Here is a 9,692-nt window from a genome sequence, read left to right on the forward strand (position 1 = left end):
AAATCACTTGCCTCCTGGGCTAGGCAGGGCCCTAGATTACTGTGGCAGTCCTGGGAGGCTCAGAGAACAGAGAGTACCTGAACAAACAGAGGGTCCTCACCCCCTCCAGCTCCACCAGCAGCTGCCTTGAGGGAAATGGGTTCAGATTCCCAGAATTTCCATTTTTCCAAGAGAAGGCGAGCACACTATTTTTAATGGGAAATAGCTAAGGGTCCAGGGGGAGCCTGGAGATCAAACAGAACTCATCTGTGGGGAGGGATGAGTCTCGCACCCAGTAAGTACATGCCCTTTACCAACTGCTAACTCTTCTCAGTGTTCCTACTCTGGACAACTTGGCCCTAGAAACCTGTGGAGGGTTTGGTGCCCCCTGGGGAGAGACAAGGACCATGAGTGGGCTCACAAGTTTCCATCCTTCCTCAGGTCCAGAGCACGCATGGGGGATTGCTTCTAATAACTGGCGGTCCCCAGGCTGGTCCCTCCAGGAGGCTGCAGAGGTGCTGGAGGAAGGACGTGGCATCACCCACACTGACTAACCTTGAAGTCCCAGGCAAGGCTAGCCTCTAAGGGCAACAGCCTGCATCTGCAAGATGGGGGCATCATTGCGCCTCCCAGGGTTTCAGTAATTATTACCAAAAGTTTGCTCTTTGTTCCTGATGCCACTCTAATAACAAGGACACGTGACAGGGGTTCACTTGATACTATATGACTATGGCTTTGAAACTTATACTTTTTTTTTTGTTTTCCCAAACCTCCTCTCTGATCTTCTTTTCCCTAAACTTTTCCTTCCTGATCTCCTCCCTGATCATCTCTGATATTCTTTTCTCTAAAATTCTCCTCCCTGATCTTCATTTCCCTGATCTTCTCCTCCCTAATCTTATTTTCTCCGAATCACCTCTGTAAAAGCCCCTGTTCCTGCCAGTGGGCAAAATCACAGGCTTTGGGACAGGAGTCCCCTGTGTTTCTCCTTTGCTGGCAAATCAATAAACCTTCTTTTTCCTTTTTTCTCAAAACCTGTTTTCATTACTGGATTGGCATCAGTTACGGACGCAGTTTTAAAAAAAAGGCAAAGAACTTTTCTTGCTTTGCTAGCAAGGGAGAACCACAGGGTGCTCCTGCTCCAGAGGCTATGATTCTGCCCTTCCAACAGGGGGAGCAGGGGGCTTTAAAAGAGGTGACTCAAAGGCTACATTCCAGTGTTTTCTGTTGGAGTGTAATTCACTTGTTAATTTGGGAGAGAGTCATTTCTGAGATTTCTGGTGCCATCCCTGAATTACTTCGGTTCCTGTGGTGAGTGTGTGCTCAAGGACAGATCACTCTGCCTAGGATGGAGAAGAAAGCTGATCCTGTTTCTTCCAGAAATCAGGGAGTGAAAGATAGGGAGGGAGGGAGAGAGAGAAGAAGAGAAAGAAACGTGTCCATTTTAAAAATAAGTCACAGTGCCAGAGCAGCGAGGGCTATATTCCAAGCATAAAGTGGACCCCTGTATCATAATCACTCCCATAGCATGCTTAGCACATAGTAGGGGCACAATTAAGGCTGTTTGTGGCACTAGATTACTAGTTCTTTCCTCCACACCGAACGCAGCTTTAGCTTCTGCTAGACACCAGGGCTCAAGCCCCTGTGCCCCATGAACTGGCCGGGTCAAGTTCTAAGCAGGGGAGCCAAGTGCTACGCAGCCATGCTGATGGAGAGAGCCCGGCTGTGGCAGGAGGACTGCTGAATGGGGTCCAGGTGTGTGGATGGGGAACGGAGGGGAGAAGAGACCCAAGGAAGGGACAAGGAGCTGGAAGAACGTCTGTCCCCATGGTCTGCTGCTACCAGCCTCTCCTCCGGACCTAGAGACATGAAGCCATGACCACTTTGTGGTGTGTACAGATTCTGTAGGTCAAAAGCTATAACTAACAAGGGTCAACAAACCCCACCCTCACGCACAACTACAATGCACCAGTAAAATATGGGTGGGGGAGAGCTTCGTGGGTGCTAGCCATGGGCTCCTTGCAACCACTTAAGTCTGCCCCGCAGCAGGAAAGCAGCCATCACCCAGTGAAATGAGCAGGCCCGGTGGTGTGGTGTTCCCTAAAACTTCGTTATGACAGGAAAAAAAATAAAAAGTAATTCTAACAAGAAACAGCAGAGGTGGCCCATCTAGTAGCCTCCAGCCCTCCATGTCAGCCTCTGTGCCTTTCAAGGTCAGCCCTGAAGGCAGGTCCTCCCCTCGCTGCCCCTGCTCAGGTGCAGAGCTGCCCCTCCATGCCTGCTGCACTTTGGCTTTACCTGTTACCGTGGCACGAACATGTGGAGCTCTCTATTCCTGCCTGTCTGCCCAGCCGCTGTCTGTCCCTGCCTTCTCTTCATACCCCAGTGCCCAGTACCGAGCCTGGCATATAGTAGGTGCAGTTTAGGTGTAGGATTATTAAGAGCATGGACTCTGGGTTTAAGTCCCAGCCCTTCCACTTCTTGGCTGTGCGGATCCTGCTTAACTTCTAGCCCTGAGCTGTCTCTTGTGGGCCACAGGGTGACTCTATTAGCTCCCCAAAGTTGTCACAGGGTTAAATTAGTTATTCCATCTAAAGAGTTGGAACACAGCTCAGCCTTAGTACATGCTCAAGAGTGCCTATACACAGTAGGTGCTTCATAAATGTAGCAAAACAAAGGAAGAAAACCCCCAAAGAAAACACTTTCATTGTCCAATTGGGAATAAAAATTGAAAAGATAAGTTAAATTGGGTCCAGATTTAACTAAAAATAGCAACAAAAAACTAACCACTCTTAAATTCAGTTGAACTATGTATAAATTTTTCTGGGCCTAAACATTTTTTTCCTTTGTTTAAAAATGAAATCTATGTTTAAGGCCCAGCAATTACTCGGAGCATCATACATATTGGTTTATAAGTTAAAGTAGTCTTTCTTCTCTTCTCCTGGGCTCTTTTCTCTCCCCTCCTCCCCCTCCCCCTTCCTCTTCCTCTTCTTCCTCACCCCTTCTCTTGTCCCTTCTTGCTATGGAATTTTTAAATATTCTCTTCTATGAACTGTTTCCTTGGGATACCCAGCATCTAAGAGAAATTAACTCTAAATTGGGTTCTGGAGAATCATGCCTCTTGGTCTTTTTTTGATCTTTGCATCCCTGGATGGCCCCTGGCCTGCCTTCATTGTTCCAGATACTGCAAATAAAAATATAGACACCCTAAGACATTCTTATTTCAGGTAAACAACAAATAATTTATTAGTGTATGTCCTGTTCAATATTTGGCTGCCCAAATATTACTAGGGTGTCCTGTGTTTACTGTGGCAATCTCATTGGAGCCCCCAGGACAGGGCCAGCCTTGTGCTGCTGCTCAGGCCCCTGCTCAGTTGACTGTTCTGTCCTCACAGTCTGGAAATGCTCAATCATTTTTTTAACAAAAGTCTCCCCATTTTAATTTTGTATGGGGTCCCCAATTATGTAGCTGGTCCTGTTTCAGCCTTGGAAGAAAACTCTCCTTGTTGGACTTTTTTTTGGGGGCGGGGTGGTACTGGGGATTGAACTCAGGGGCACTTGACCACTGAGTCACTTTCCCAGCTCTATTTTGTGTTTTATTTAGAGACAGCATCTCACAGTTGCTTAGTGCCTTGCTTTTGCTGAGGCTGCCTTTGAACTTGCAATCTTCCTGTCTCAGCCTCCCCAGCTACTGGGATTACAGGTGTGCACCACCGTGCCCAGCCCTTGTTGGACTTCTTAATCCAAGTCTCACTGTACCTGGCATAAATCAGGGGAATATTTAGTGTAGAAATGCTGGTTGCCTCCTAGATGTCTTGAAAAGCGATTTGACTTAAAACCACTTTTATTGGTGTTACACAGTCCGTGCTGCATGATGAATGTGACATTGATTATGAACGTGGGCTTCTGATGTCATCGTTCTACACAGTTGCCACACTCATCGCTTCCAAATGTCAGCTACAGATGAACTTGATTTCTCCTGCAGATGGGGCCTTCCTTACAAGAGAAGGTGGTGGCTGTTCTCGTTGCTCAGGTGGCCTCTAGTTCTCTTAAGGAAAGGGCTCCATCAGGCTGAGGTTGTGGCCCAGAGGTAAAGCACTCACCTACCATGCGTAAGGCATTGGGTTCAATCCTCAGCACCACATAAAAATAAATAAAGATAATGTATCCACCTATAAGTAAAAATAAATAAATAAATAAAATTTAAAAGAAAAGAAAGGGCTTCTGAGCAGATAGACCAGAAAAGGAAGAGTTCAGGACCAGAAAACCATAGAAACAGCTGCAGAGGCATCCCCCAAACCGCAGGCCCCCACGAGAGAAAGCGCATCCCAGGTGGTCTCAAGGAAATCCGGCATGCCCTAGACCCCTGACTTTGCTCAGGATGTAATCACTGCAAAAAAACCGACGTTTCATTTTTAAAAAGGACTTACTCGGAGGTTCATTTTAACTCATGAAATCTTGACTACAACTAAAAGATCCCATGAATAAAAATGGTAGTGAGTTTCCTGGTTTTGACAATCACTTTTGTTATATAGGAGATCACTTTTGGTGGAATCTAGGTGGTGGTGGCTAGAGAGAATATCTCTGTAATATTTTAATTTTGCAACTTCTGGTAAATCTGATTATTTAAAATAGAAAGTTAACATACACACACATATGTGTTTGTATGTATGTATGTGTGTGTGTGTATATATACATATGTATATATATACACATACACATATATACGTACATATGTGTGTGTGTGTATAACCAGTATGCTATAATGCTATATTCAATAATATATCTAAAAGGTTAAAAACAAATGCCTCTTCATTGCAAGCTCTGTCTAGATGCTCCCTGATCTATCTTTGCCTCCTCCTTGTAGTTTGTCAAAGTCCTGGGTCTAGAGATGGCAACCCACAAACCTCATGGTAACTGATGGTTTCAGTCACTTACCTTTTATGATGGGGCCTCGACAGCAGAAAACACCTCTTCTTAAAAATTATGTTGGCTTGTCTCATGACCTAAAAAAGAAGCAAGCACCCCCAATGGGTTATCTTGTCATGTAGGCCAGGACCCAGCTTCTCTCAAATTTAGCACCTGAACTTGATTGTTATGTCATTCTAATTTTAATACTAGTTGGAGTGAGCTAATTTTCCCAATTTAAGTTGCTTAAATCAGAAAGGTGGAAATGACCACGAGGGAGATTTTAAGGGAGGGAATGTACTAGATGAGATTCTGAAAACAGGAAGCAGACTCCTCAGCTCCCAACTCTGTGGTGCCTGTCTGGGGATACAAGGAGGGACACTTGGCCCTCTCAGTGCTTAGCTTCTGGGTGGCAGGTGGACCACACACCAGCAAAGAAGTGGTGCTGTGTCCTCAGGTAGCAGCAATTGCTACCAAGAAAAATGGAATGAGAGAAAACTATGGAGGATAGAAATCAGAGAAAGCCATTGCTCAATGCTTGGAATGAGGTTGCTTTTATGGAGGTTTTTTTAATAGAGAGAGAAGCGTTGGAGCATTATACACCTAATAGATTAGCAGGAACAAAGAAGTGGACATGTCAATCCTGGTGAGAAATTAGTGAAGCTGAACTTGACTGCTAAATCACATTAATTTCAGCCCTAGTTAAAGTTTTTTCCTTTTCTCACTTTCCTCACTGTTGGGAGTGTTTGATTTTCACACTTATTTTGTATAGCAACAACCATAAAAAATTCCTATTCTTTGATGCGTAATTCAGTGACGCGCAATTCCATGGGATCTAATGCATTACCAGAGATACCTAGTAACACTCCCTTTACTATCCTGAAATGAAATCATGGATCATAAAATCCATCTAGAGACATAATTTTCAGAATTTGAGTCAATACTTCAAAGAAATCAAAGAGACATAATTTATAATAAAGCAAAAGGAAAAAACACGGTAAGACATTCCCGTGCCTGCCTCCATACACAAGATTACCAAGGCAACCTCAAATGCAGACCGAAGCCCAGGCCTAAGGACCCTTGGAAGCAGGGACGTTGCAGGTTTCCATGGAAACAGGAAAGGAGAGAATAGCCAGAAACACCTGTATCTTCATGGGGAGGGGAGTTAATCCTTCCATGGCCCTGGGACTGGAGAGCCTGACAGCCTCCGTGTCACTGCGTCAGGCCTGGGCTCTCACTAGCCTGCTGTTTATCTGGATATATTGATGTCAAGGTTATTGACAGTGTAAAATTGGAAAGAACCTAAGTGTCTTACTGAAAGGGAAATGTTTAATTAGCATGATTTATTCAAACAAAGAACACTATATAACTATTAAACAGCTAAGTAGAATCCTATATAGCAATGCAAAATACCCCAAAATATCACATGATATACTATTAAATGATAGCATATATAAAATTTTATATAATTTCTGTAAAACCATTTATACAGTGAATAAGGGAAATTCTAAAAATAATAACCAAAAGAGAACGAACTAGCACTCTACTGATTAGTTAATAAATCACCCCAAACTTAGTACTTTGAGACAACAGTTTGTTAGTGCATAGTTACAGAACACCAGCAGTTTGGGCTGGGCTCGCTGTTGTGGAGGCTGGTTGCGGGCAGCTGAGTCAAGGTAGCCTCACTTGTGTCAATCTGTCAGTGAGTGAGCCACAGACATCTTTGAACAAAATCCATGCAGTATTTTAGGCCCGAATTATATCTTTAAAGCTGCTGATGGGGTGGGGGCGGTAGAGATGGCTTAATTTGGACATTTTAATATTATTCTCTAAAGGCCTAATTAACCAGAGAATGTCAAAGGCAAAGAAGAGAACAGACTGGCCATCTGATCTGCAGAAGGCAGGCAGCTTTCATCCGACATGTCAGTGAAAGTATTCGGTTCCAGGACCAATGTTGAGGCTGAGGCAGGCAGGAGGCAGAGCTAGTTAGAAATCAGCCGTGGGGGGAATCGGAGTGGTGGGTAAACACAAGGCTTTTGCCATGGGCACTGGAGGTCCCTGGAAAGAAGGGATCTTGCTCTTGATTCCTTCCAAGGAGTTGATCATAGGGAAACTGCCTTATCCAGTGGCAGTATTTATAGGCACTCTGGCCTCTCTACCTTTCTGAGCATGGCTGATGAGGACTGAACTCTGCACAGGTGGTGGCCCGGGAACTGCTGGCTCAGTACACCAAACAGCTCAAAGACCAACCACTAGCTGGCCTGCTCTGGAGCTGGGTGGCGTTTGTGAGTGACAAGCTGAGGACCAGGTATGTATATCACTCAGGGTGTCCTTGTCACCTGCCTTCAATATCTTATTATCCAACCTAAGTTTGCAAAATCTTGACATGCCCAACTTACTCTGGTTTGAAATTTTTTACTATCTAATGTACACAAAAAATGTGAATATGTAAATTGAATGCTTTTGCAACCTCTGACCACCATAAGAATTCAGACAATGCTGATTTTCTTCTTTCTCCTCATGCACCTTCTTTCTTATACACCCACTGCTCCTAACGCATTATAGGTTTTAACCCTCAAGCCGCATTAAGTAGGTTTTTATTTCCATTTCATCAATGAGGAAACTGAGGCACGGAGGTTAAGTATTTGCTTATGGTTGCATGGCTAATGAATGGCAGAGCTGGAATTTGACGCCACACGCAGGATACATGATTTCAGGATGCTTTTATCATTTTAATCAGTTTTTTTGTCTTAGCATTGTCTGTAAGCTCTGAAGATAAGGCATAATATATGCTATATCAGGGACTTTCTGTTTTCACTCAATATTTTGTTTCTATGGTTTATCCAAGTTGTTATATGTGGCCAAGAAGTGTCATATCATCCCCAAATAGTCCATCATATGTGTATACCGTAATTGGCTAATCCATTCTAATCTCTAGTATTTGCGGACCTTTAGGTGTAAGCAACATTTTGATATTTTGCACAAAGTTGTTACAAAAAAATCTTGCTCATGTTTTCTGGGGAACCCACAAGAGTTTGTACAGGGCTTTCAAACATAGTTGACATGATCTAGAGTCAAAAATGCATTTCAATCATCACAACACCTAGAGCCCTCCACCCCAGACAACTGAAGCAAACTTTCCAGGAAACAGTTCCTGTCCTGCTACTCATGTTACTGTCTGGTGTTTTTAAATTTTATTTTTTAGAACACTGGATATCAATCTTTTAAATGGATTTCATGGCCCATCCGTGATTTGCAACCTGTTGTTTGAAAAACATTCCTCTAGAGTAGATATCACCCAGAAGTGGGCTTGCTATTGTGGAATATGCCAATCTTCAACTTTACTAGACAGTGACAAGGTATTTTTCAAAGTGGTTCTACAAGTCTACCCTCCTGCCCAAAGCACACATTCTGTAGAGCCACAGCTGATTCTCCTCAGCACTTGATCTTAACAGATTTCCTAAGTTTTCTCAATGCAACATAAAAAATGATCTCCTATCAGGATTTTAAATCGCATTTTCCTTATTACTTCTAAGGCATACCGTGTTTTCCCCCTCTTCATTTTCCTTATGTTTTTCTTCTTTGGTGAAATGCCTCTTCATGTTTTTATCCATTTTTTTTTCTATTTTGTGTGTGTATGTCTCATCTTAATGATTCTGAGGGGTTCTTTTTTCCTATGTCACTATAGATGCTACAACCCAGTTAGTGGCTTTTCTTATACTTTCTTTGTGGTATCTTTGGATGAATGCAAATTCCTGAATTACAACAATTTAAGTTAAGATTATAAATTTTTAAACTATAATTCTCCTTTTCTTTGATATTCAACACTTTCTTTATTGTCTTGAGAGTTTCACATTTCATGTTTAATTCCTGAATTCATTGGAAAATTTTGTATGTGCTTTGAGGAAGGGATCTAATTCCATTTTTTCCCTCAATTTTTGGAGTTGTTTGTTGTTCCAGTACCATTTAATAAACTAACCATCCTATCCTAGTTATTGGCAATACAAACTTGCTAAAATTTTCCTTGAAATGTATTCAATCTATGGATTTGCAGAAAATTTAACATGTAAATACTTTTCTTACTTTGGCATTTGTTAAATTTCCACACATGTGGGAGTCCATTTGGGGGTTATTTTGTTCCTAGAGAGAGTTTGCATATTTTTGACCCAACAAACAGGTTATCATTACCCTGTCTTTATGATAAAATATTACTCCATTATTATAGCTGAAATACAACTTAGAATTATGTATTTCCCTATAGGCACACACACAAACATATAAATTACGTATTTAGAATTTTGTATTTCCCTATAGCTATTGATATCAGTTTGTCAAATTCCTCCAAAAGAAAACAACAGTCTTATATACTAAAGGCAGTGTTGTATGACTGAATGTATATTATCATGATTGGATGTAAGGTGTCCCCCAGAAGCTCATGTGTGAGACAAAGCAAAGTTTAGAGGAGAAATGGTTGTGTTATGGGAGCCTTAACCCAATCAGTAAATGAATGCCCTGACAGGATGAACTAAGTGGTACCTGAATGTAGTAGGATGTAGCTGGAGGAGGGAGTATCGGAGTGTGCCTTTGGGTATATATTTTGTATCTGGCAAGTGGAATCTACACCACACCCCCCCCGTTTCTGATTATCATGTGAGCTGCTTCCCTCCACCACACCCTTCTGCCATGAGGTTCACCTCGAGCCCTGAGGAATTGAGACAGCTGCCTATGGATTCAGACCCCTGAAACTGTGAGTGCCTAAATGAACTTTTCCTCCTCCACAATTGTTCTGGTCAGGTCTGTTAGTCACA

The sequence above is a fragment of the Ictidomys tridecemlineatus genome, assembly GCF_052094955.1.
Source record: "Ictidomys tridecemlineatus isolate mIctTri1 chromosome 12 unlocalized genomic scaffold, mIctTri1.hap1 SUPER_12_unloc_9, whole genome shotgun sequence".
Classification (NCBI taxonomy): Eukaryota; Metazoa; Chordata; class Mammalia; order Rodentia; family Sciuridae; genus Ictidomys; species Ictidomys tridecemlineatus.